Genomic DNA, 11,399 nt, shown 5'->3' on the forward strand with positions numbered 1-11,399 from the left:
TCCCGAAAGAGCATAAATTAAGCATAAACATGCTCACAGTGTGGTTAGCTTTAATTATTGGTCCATGTTGGCAGGTGAGAAGGTAGCAATGGTATGTAGAAGACAACTGATGAGTCTGGAAAAAGTAGAGAGAAAACCAAAAGCACTAAAAAACTGCCCAAACCCTTCAGCAGTACTATTCATTGGAATTTCATAATATGAGCTTTTTGATAGCATACAAGTAAGTGCGCTATTGGAAAAAATTTAATATTGCTGAAAAGGTCATCAGGAACAAAGGTAATAAAAAGGGAAAATGGAAGAAAACAAAGAGGAAACACCATTATTTGGCATATGAAAAGTCATGCGTCACTTATTTCAACATCATCAAACTCTTGGTCTCAGAAACAGCAGATCACATTCTGCTTTTCTTAGTGTCAACGAGCATTGATAATGCACTGAACAACATGGACAAAACTTGTCAAAGCACTCATTACCTGGATTCAATCAATTAGATAACTTAAATTTGAAAATGTGCCTTACTGTTTCCAAATTAATTAAAAATAACTGTTAAGAGTAACTCCATGAAAGTAATTCTATTAGGAGTTACAAGAATAACACTCTTCAAAAATAAATATTAAATTATATAATTGTAGACACAAATATCTCAAGCTAAACTAGGATGAAAATATGTAACACAGGGTAAGATCTTACTGACTCTCAGCATTTTGTGGATGGTTCTCCAATATATTTCTAATAATCTCCTATTCATATGGTTAAAATAAATGGGCATATCTTAATGCAAACAAACTGTAAACAGAAAATCCTATGTATATAAATACTTACATAACTCAATCCTATGAGAAATTGAGACTACATCTGCATGGCTTTAATTCAGGATCTTCCAAAACTGCTTATGGATATTATAGTGTTAAGTGATTGCATGCACATTTTAGAAGACAGGAGCGTGTTATAGAACATACACACAAACAGATCTACTTTTGTTTATATTAACAGAAGTATACATGCTAGCAGACAGTGAGACACAAACATGCTGCTCTGCTCTTCATTCAAAGAAATCCATACATTTGCTCTGTAACAGATTTGGGAGAGGGGTTTTTTCCCAGTTCCACCAGCCCCTCTACCTGTGTTGTTCTTTTATACATGAAGGATGTAGAAGATAAAGATAATTTCTCAAGAAACTCATGAAGAAAGAAGATGTAATACTTTAGACATAGAAGTAAAAAGGGAAGAGGACCTTTACCTTACTACCCAAATCTCAAATCATCAGAAGGCCTACCTCTATGGAAGAGCAGGTGATGGCTTTTGTGAAGGTTATCAGTGACAAAGAAATGGAGAGTGAGAGAAAACTTTTTTTCTAGTTTCCAGATTTTCTTTTCTGTGACCAGTTTTCAAATCAACATGGAAGAATGGCAAGTAAAGAGCTATAACCTACAACACATCATTCATTATATTTGTATACTAGAAATGCGTGGCTTAACTTAAAATTTCTCTTTCCTTCTAATTTATGTCAAAATTGAAATAAAAAACTTACATGGTTATTTACCAGGCTCACATTCAACATATTCAAAATTATCACCTTGAAGTTTCTAAACAAGCTCCAGTCTATCTTTTTGAATTGCCAGACAGTCAGGAAACACCGTGCTGTTCTGACAAACCAGGCAGAAGAGCCACTGAAGCCACTGACTGTACTTAGAACAACCACTGTCCATAAACATTTTAAATGAGACTATTTTAGATGCCAAATGGGAGTCTGAATGGGATACAAAGTACCTCCTATGACATGTTTAAAATCAGCCTTGTCAATAAAAAGTGTTCTCCTTTTTCATGATCTTCACCTTGAATTTTTTCCATCGGGTCTATTTTAAATGTATTCAAAGCATATATTCATAAGTATTTGGGTGAGACAGTCTCTTTCACGCACTAGATAATTATCTCTAAGCCTAAACACTGTATCAGATTATCTTCTCTGGCTACAGGTAAGTCAGATAAGAAGTTATTCCCCCTATCTTGTACTGTGCGTAACTGCCCCCATCTAGATCATAATGTCCCTTTAAATCTAAGTGTAGTGGCACAGCTGTTTTTCAAAATAATCTAAGCAAAAAAAAATTATTAAATTATTTTGGACTAATCAAGATCATTTTGAGTAAACTTGATTACAGAGTGATTAAATATACAGTCATATTACCAGATCAGGAGGATGGTAAGCCATAAAGAGGGGAAAATGGCAAGCAGCTGAAAGAAGAAAATTCTTACTCTGTCTCTGACAGTGTTTGGACACTGTATCTTACTGTAGCCTACACCATTTTTTTTTTTGTCAGAATCCCAGATCAAAATACAATTCAGGACTACATGCTAGCACATTTTAATGGCCCATTAAAGACTAAATGACAGCCTGACAGGAGTCCATCCTATATTCATGTTCTGCCAAGATCAACATGGGAACACAAGGATCAGGATATGCATTTGGGTAGAGGCAACACAACCATTACAAAGTCCCTACATTGCTATTATTTTCTGGGCAGCTGTGTTTGACTCTTCTATACTGCTTATGTAAAGGAAAAGCTTCACAAGATGTGATCCAGCCCTTATATTTAATTTTTATACTTGTGTGGGTGAGAACAAACACTAAAGGCTATAAATAACATTTTCCAATATTTATCTTTCATCCTTTGAAGACTTCTCCAGGGACTTTAATTAAACTCTCCCTTAGCACTATTAGGCAATTAAAATAATAATAAATCAAACTCCATCCTTCTCACCCAGTGGGTATCTTCCCCAAGCTCTCTCAGTTTCCTGTCTTTTTCACTTTATGTAAATAGAAAACCATCACACTGTTTAAATTCAGCTGTTTGATTGGTATTTTGAGTTTGCAAAGTAGCGAGCCACTTTAACACCATGCTGATATCAAAAGAAAATTCTGCACCACACAACCGTCTAATTCCAGCAGCCAGAAAATCCCTTCTGACATTTATTTGAATCATCTTTATTCTTATGAGAATACTGTAGAGGTGCCAAAGCTTTGGGAACAATTGCCTTTCTCAGTCCCACTATCTATAAATACTTAATCAAGAAGGAACACTTTACCACAAACTGTTTATGCTGAGACTCAATGTGGCAGCACAGTGATTTGGCTTCATTAGCTAACTTCTAAATATTGATCTGTGGGAGAAAATAAAGAAAATTACAGATTTATCTGTAGTTACAGTAATGACAGTTTAGACTAGAAACTGGAAAGGACATTATTATATGATATTTTTAAAAAATCATTAATTCACAGAGAAGAGAGCATAACTTAAACACCTAACTGGCTGCTCGTAGGTAGTAGTAATACAAGTCAAATAAAAACCTGGATCAGAAACTTGACAACCTCTTGAAACTAAGATTACTTTTGAAAATTGATCTACCTCTACATTAGGCATTTTCAGTATAAGCAGCACAGAGCTGCACACCCCTGCACAAAGCCAAAAACCTTCTAGACATTACAAAATATTTCTATCACAAAAACAGTTTCATTAAAGCTCTCACATCACTCTTGACTTGCCTTACTTCAACAAATTAACATATCCAAATTTGCCTAATGAATTATGCATTTCTAGTTCTAAACAAAAGAATGTGAACTTGCAATGAGATGCTGGATGCACCTGGAAGGGGAAAAAGAATTCTGCTAAATGCAACAACCAAACCCACAGAAATTACCCAGGTCTTTTTCTCATAATAAATTCCACAACGTTAAACAGGATCACTTATACATTGGTTACAGTTCCCAGTCAAAAGTTACAGTTTTATTTCCCAAAGAGGAAACTAGTAGGCAATGCTAAGATTTTGGGAGTTATTTCAAAAAAGCCTCAGGTAGTTATCAAACAATATTAAAATGTGTGGTTAATATTATTTTTAGAAGAAAGTATTATCTGCATCAAAGGAACCATTTTTATTATTCAATGGATGGACTAAACACCAATGATCCTACTGAAATTATCTGCAGCATATGGTATCATGCTGTTTGGGTAAAGGTTTCATAATTTGAGAGTGAAAAACACTATCACAGGTGAATGGCTCAACAGAGGCCTGAATGCTAGATGGCCAAATTGTAATCATGGATCCGAAACCCATTATTAGCTGCTGCTTCTCATGTGCAATTGAGGCTAAAATTTTTGAAATACCTATCAACTCTTATCAACCTAATACTTTGATCCATTAACTGAAACTCCCTAGAGCCTGATATTCTTCCTATCACCCCAGATATCAAAAGTAGAGCAAATAAAACATGAAACATTAAAATTAGTGAAAACTTAGAATACTGCCTATGGATACCTCAGAGATGGGATATAGAACACCAGGCCAGTAAAAATCTCAACATTTCACATGGTTGTTTCCTACAGGTTGCAGGATTCCTCTCTGAAACCCCTTATCAATACCAGTTTTCAGGCAGCCAGTGTAACTTTCTCTGAATGAGGCATAGTTCTGCCTCAAGACATTGGCAAGAACACGCACGATTTTAGCAGCATGCATTGGGCATGTTGCCACCTGATAGCTCTAGCTCTGAAAGTCAAACACTGCAGCATCTAACAAGGCTGGCTACAGCAACCAGAGCAGCAACAAACACATCTTCCCCATCTCACTGTATGGCTGAACTAAGAGGCAACAAGAACACAGTGAGGATGGGAAGGATGAAAACAAATTCAGACACATACCTCACAAAAGTGTCTTGAATTTTCAGTGTTTGACACAATTCCAAACTGAGTGATGCAGCCATGCAGGCCTCCGAAATTTCATTATGCATCAGATGCTATTAAAGGGAACAGTCCAGCTCCTTAAGATTTCTCTCCACTAACCCCTTATCTGTTTTTCATGGAATAACTTCAATCAGATTCCTTTATCAACTTAGGAAATGAACTTGTATTAGTGGGAAAATAATACTTCAGCAGTATTTTGGAATTCCAAAATGGCTAAAAACATTTTAATTGAGATCTGGGCAGAGCTTTCCAGTACTGCAGAGCTGGTTCATCAACATGAGTATTACTTAACTAGTTCAGAAGCACAGGTCTCCCAACTGCATTAGTGAAAGTCATGGAATCATATCCCTCCTGCAACAAGGCTCAGAATCGATAACTAAAAAGAAATTCAACCTCTGATATGACCTATCATGTTGTTTAAAAGTTGTTTAAAAATGTTACTGGAAAAATGTTATGAGGTTTTCAATGACAAAGATCATAAAAACATACTTGCAGTCACTTTCTATGCCTCAAAATTCAGTGTGTAATTAGAACCACCCTAAGCTCAGTTATTGGTAAACTTATTTCCATGTTAAAAAACTCAGCAGTTAAGCATGCATCACTATGTTCAGGAATAAACCCGCCCTAGGTCTGAAGTAAAAGGGCAACCTAGCAAAACTGTGGTTTGTAGTAAGGCTTATACATACTGTGCACTGGCAGAGTTAGAAGCAGTTGGATATGAAAGAGGACACTTTTAAAACTGGGTATGCAAGGAAAAACTGAAACACAGAAGAAAGCAATTCTGAACTTAGATTATAAGTACCTAGACAGAAGCATTCTGGACAGAGAAATACACAACTGCCACTCGACAGGCATTCGGTAGTGATTCTTTGTACTGATGGAAAGAGCAAGACCACATACTCACAGGGCAGCTGGCACCATGAAGGCTCTGAGGGGCAGAAGGCTGCCTGACAATGTGACATTACCATACAGCATTCAGTATGGCTTTTAAGGGCGCTCAGCCTCCAGCAAAACAAAACAGACTCTGGCTTTTTGGCATAAACCTGTACATAGTCATTGACCACAGCCTTCTTGACATCTAGTTCATCATCCACATCCAACACAAAACACACCTCTACATTCAGTCATGTGTAAAAATCCTGTCCAGCCCCTCATACCACAGAGGGATTGCTGGAGCACAGCTAGACTGCCAGTTTCATATTTAGTACACTTGCAGACCATTTTCAGGCTTTGTCTTCATGCAGTTCTGTATGCATTCTGCTACAGAGTCACTGCCTGCTGCCATGGCAAATTCTTCAAATGTGATGTGAGTTCTGTGCTCAGACAGGACCTTTTACTGCATCCTCCTCTCTTGGAAGAGGAGAAAGTGCAAAAATCCTTTTGGAAGGCAATCTAAGTCACCAGCAGCCTAGCACATGCAGGGCAGCCAAGAAAAGAGAAAGCTTAACTGAAACAGGTTTGAAAGCAGCACTGAAAGAAGGTGGTTGTTCGCCAAAACACTACAAAGCATAAACACAGATGTTCTGACTTTACCACAGCTTAACTTGCTCCTGTGTCAAGTTAATCCTGATTCCAACAGAGGTTAAGTTCTCCAAAGCTGCTCTTGTGTCACACAGGTGGAAACAGTTCTTATAAAAACCGCTCTTTTTACGCCACACAATGATTTTACATCAGTGGAAATAATTTGTACCAAAAGACACCTCATTACTAACCACCACATCCTACCAGCTGATTTCTTCTACAAGGTTATTTCCGTCTTTCCAGAACTTTTCACGTTAGGAACTGAAGAAACAAGCTAACCAGGCAAAAAAACCCAACACCCCAAAACACCCAATGCACCCCCCCCCCCCCCCCAAAAAAAAAAAGAAATCTCAAGAACTTGTACTCTGAACTCCCTCTTTCTCTCAAAAAAGGAATCAGGAATCTCAGCCTGTATAGACTGACTCAGGAAGGGGGTGCCTTACAGGTGAGGTCCAATACTGTTTATTCTGTTCACTCTTTTTGAAAAGAAAATATTTCCACTGTATCAAAACTGAGGCATTCGCATCTCCAGTGGGGCCCTGAAGTTCTGAATCCCCTCCACTTCTTGAGCCGATGTTGATCAAGAAACATGATGGTTCATCCAACAGCCTTGAAATACATTCTCCAAACTCCAAGAGTATACTCCTATTATGCAACAAACTCTTCCTTTGCTGAAACACCTAAGTGTCTGAAATGAGTGAATTATGACAACTGACATGACATCTCTTGTTGCATATTCTGCCTTCTGAATAATGACTGTGTGGTGGAGATTTATATGGAACAAAGAAGGAAAAAAACATATTGGCAGAAGACTCAGTATCTCTCAGGCCCACATTAGCATTCACTTTCCATGTTCTCCCAATAGTGCTTTTATTTAATATTGTGCTTTGTTTTAACTCCTATCTTTCCTGTATCTTTTCAGGTTTCATGCTCTATATAAGAACACCTTTTATTCCAAGAAAGTGATGTGGGTGGATAAACATCGCCAGTGACCCATCTACTCTCCATAAATCATTCAGTTTTTATGACATAATCATTCATCTAATAAATGGCATCCTAAGAAAATATTGAAAATGGGGCATCTAAATACTTCTTCCTGTGAAGCCATAAAGTTTGATAAATCATACTGAAAAAATTCCCTGTAGTATTTACATCTGAAACTCAATACTAAGCAGGCATTCTTCAAATACAGATACAGGTTACAAAAGGTGTTTTTCTAAAATGGTCTGTTTTTACCCAGATAGCCATCATTCCTGCTAGGAGAGAATCCACACAAAAAAAAAAAAAAAATCTACTGAAACTTCAGCTGAACTTTGACTTCAACCTATTAATTAAAAAGCATAAGACGTTGAATATGAAGCTAGTATAGCAAAGTATCTTTTTCAATTAAAGAGACTTCCTTTCTTGGTTTGCTAATACCCTAGACACTCATTATAAAGAGGTCATGCAGTATATTATGCCAAAACTCTACACTTCCTCATTTTATGCTTCAATTCAGCAAATTCTACCACTTGTTTTAGCACCCAACAGAATTCATGCCTTAATTCCACCAAATCCTCGCTTCTGTCACAATGTCCATTTAAATGTCTGTAACACTATCTTATTTATTAAATTAGAACACAAGTTGCACTAAAACATAGGCTTTTCAATTAAACTTGCATGATACTGCTGCTGGATCTCTCATTGTTCACCACACCTTTCCCTACCACCTGCACCTCATCATTGTCATATCTAACATTAAAGTTGTAAATCCTTGCAGACAAGTACATTTCTTTATTTCACTTTATAGGACACATACGTCTTGTCTCTCCTTTTGTTTCATCCTTCTAGAATTTTCAAGTTTTTTATTTGAACAAAACTGAACACATGCAAGGAACAGGAAGCAAGCTTGGCTTTATAGCATCCAAGGGGGGTCCTAAGCACTCTAAAAAAACAAAAATCTAGCACAAATCTTCTTAAAGGGCTTGATTCACATCCCAAGTCAGTGCAGAAGCTGGATCACACCAGTGAAAAGCTGGATCACACCAGTAGGGCACAGTGTCGTGACAACATGAAACCCCTGACTACAACCCTCACAAGTTGCCTCTTTTGCCCTCATTTATTCACACAAGCAGGCTGTGAACTGCTTCTTAGCCACCTGTAATTGTCTGTTCCCATGGTTTGTTTACCTTTCTCCCTTATGTATTAAAGTGTTATGCAGAGCAATATGCATAAATTGTCAGACAAGGTTGAAACAGGGTTAACTCCCTCGCCCTCCCTAGCTCTGCACAGTGTGGAGCCAGTTTTGCCAAAAGACAGTGAGACATCTCAGTGGCAAACTTTCCCACCCTCTTATTCCAAATCATTTATAATGATGTTGAACAGCACTTAACAGCTGCTGGACTTCATTACTAATCTTTCCCTGTTGTGCGGGCTGTCTTTATCACTATCTTTTGTTTTCTATTATTTAACTGGTCATTAAGCTATCCTTCATCTCAAAACAGCTTGGTTTCAGCAGCTGAGACACTTTTATGCAAAACTATTCTGAAATCCAAATACTCTGTATCAATGGAATTGCCACCAGTGTCATTTTAGTTTTATAAAAAACAGGCACAAAACCACACATCCTTCAGCAGACAGGGTCAGGATCTCTCCACTCATAAGGTTACAGAGATGCTGTTACAAGTGGTCAAGAAATCCTCGCTACTGATGTATCCACAATCCCATTAATGGGACTACTGCAAAGCCACGGTCCAGATGAAATGATGATAATCAAGAAGTACAGACACCGACAGTTAAACACAGAAAAAGGCACCAAGTATGTTTACAAACATGCCCTAGTCTAGTTAAGACAACACATTTCATATCTATCTTGGTAAGAGTTAGAAACCCTACCTGTGGTCCTCTATTCAAATTATTCCTTTGAGTAGGGAAGCACCTGCAAAAACTCTTCACTTGTCAGCTTAAAGTATTCTAAGAAATGGAAACAATACTGCAAGGTTTACAAAAATCAGTGGCCATACAAAGCTTTAAAAAAACAAGAAGTGTTGTAGCACTGTGAAGAAGATAAAGCAATTAAGTTTTCACTATTTTATTCTACAGGGACAGTGCTGGAAAATGCTTCCATAATAAACTAAGAACATGTTTCATGGATTGCTCTGAAACAGTCCCAGAGCCATCTGACTTCTACTCAGCAGCAGCACATAGCCTTGAAACAAAGAGCTTGTGTTTAGCTCTTTCTCGTAGGAAATGCTGGCCAAAAGGACAGCAGGTTACATCCCCCGCAGTTATATTTTAAATACAATTACTTTTCTCATGGACAGTTCACCAAAGCTGCCAAGAACTAAGAGAATCTCAACTAAATATTAAAGCTTGTAATCTCAATGCACTGCATCAGACCTATTATTTCTTAAAGTGTTCTCAGGTCTGATTATAAGTTTTATCATTTTGACTTTCACATCAGTTAAAGCAGACATCCTGAATTTAACAGAGAATAAAATAAAGGCCAGTAACTTACCAGCAACTCCATATATAAATTTATTTCAGTGGTTTCAAGACTTTTTTTCCATGGGTTATAAATGGCAATCATGTATATACAAATGAAGATAACTAGAAAAAATATTAGATCCTCAATTATAGAATTATTTTCACTTTTTAAATTTTGATTCACTTTCATTTCTAAATAGGACATCTTTTTAATATTTGGTCAATGACAGTGAGATATATAGCATCCCAGACTTACTTTCTCTGCAATTTATCGACAATATTCATCACTAAACAAACAAAAAATTTTACAAACATAGAACATGTATTTTAATTTCATTTTATAACAATATCTCATCCCTCGGTTATGATTTTTTTCTCAAGTCATTACAGTGGGATTTACCTGCAACTCCACATAAGGTGGATAACGTGCTGACGTAAAGAGTATGCGGCACTGATAAAACTGTAGTTCATACAATTTTGCTTTCAGAAGCAGCAAAAATTTTCACAATCAAGCCATCTGCATTTTGCTGCAGTCTAGAAAGTCCTGAAAAAACAGCAAAGACAATTAAGAACAGCAGACAGGGATGGAGACCCATTCTTCCTCTTTTAGGAGATAAGCTCCCTTCCTTACAGTAGCTGTGGGTCAGGAATTCAGATTTGGCCATACACCACACCAAACACATCACTTTATAGTAGCTACGCTAACAATAAAACAAAACAAACACCCCCACCCACCCACCTCACCCCCCGAAAACCCAAAGCCAACACCCCATCCAAAAACTCTCTCATAATTTTATTTCCAATTCCTCTATTGCCATTAAGAAGAGCAATCCTTTTTTGGCTCACCTTCCATTTGTAGGTGACTAACATAGTGCTTAAACTTACCTCACTAATCATTCATTGCACTTGGGGGGCGGGGGGGGAAGCAGAGGGTGGGCAGCATTCCTCTGCTCTAACCTATCGTGCTTTTCTTCCCCAATTTTGGGGCTCCTATGTGGATTTTCTTCCCATTCACCACCCCATGACCCCGCACAGGACTCAACTGGATTTCCAAACCGACCAACAACCCCCAGACAGTCGTGTAAAGCTTCAGGAAAATTCAACAACCACTGGCCTCGTCGTTAAAACCACCCCCTCTTCCTTCACCTCAGTCTTCGCGCCCCTCCCTGCCCACAACCCCGCCACCGCGGTGAGCGTCCAGAGTAAAACCTAAGCCCGCAGGCGGCTAAAACCGAGAAGTGACATGGGGAAGGCCTCTACCGGGCTGAGTTTTATTAAAAACGCCACAGAAATACACCTGGAAAAGGGGTAAAACCGAGAGGAGTACCCGCTCCCCCACCTCCCCTCAGCAGCCCCCTCATGCCGGCTCGCGACCACCGCCCCGGGGGCGGGGCGGAGGGCTCGGCGGGAAGGGGCGCGCGCACCTGCGGCGCGGCAGTGGCGGCGGGTTCCCGTCAGCGGGGCCGGCATCAACTCCTCCCCCGCGGGCACCGCCACCCGAGAGACCGCGGCAGTCTGCAGGGGATACCCACGTCCCCTCAAAACAGACGCTCCCGCCGCGGGCTGGGCGGGTAGGAAGGCAGCCCGCCGCTCGCCCTCCGCCCCCGGCGGGGCGCGCTCCCCTCAACGCTCTCTCAGCCACAGGCACGCGCGCGGGCGCGCGCGCACACACACACACAC

Source organism: Haliaeetus albicilla, chromosome 23 (genome assembly GCF_947461875.1).
Source record: "Haliaeetus albicilla chromosome 23, bHalAlb1.1, whole genome shotgun sequence".
NCBI lineage: Eukaryota > Metazoa > Chordata > Aves > Accipitriformes > Accipitridae > Haliaeetus > Haliaeetus albicilla.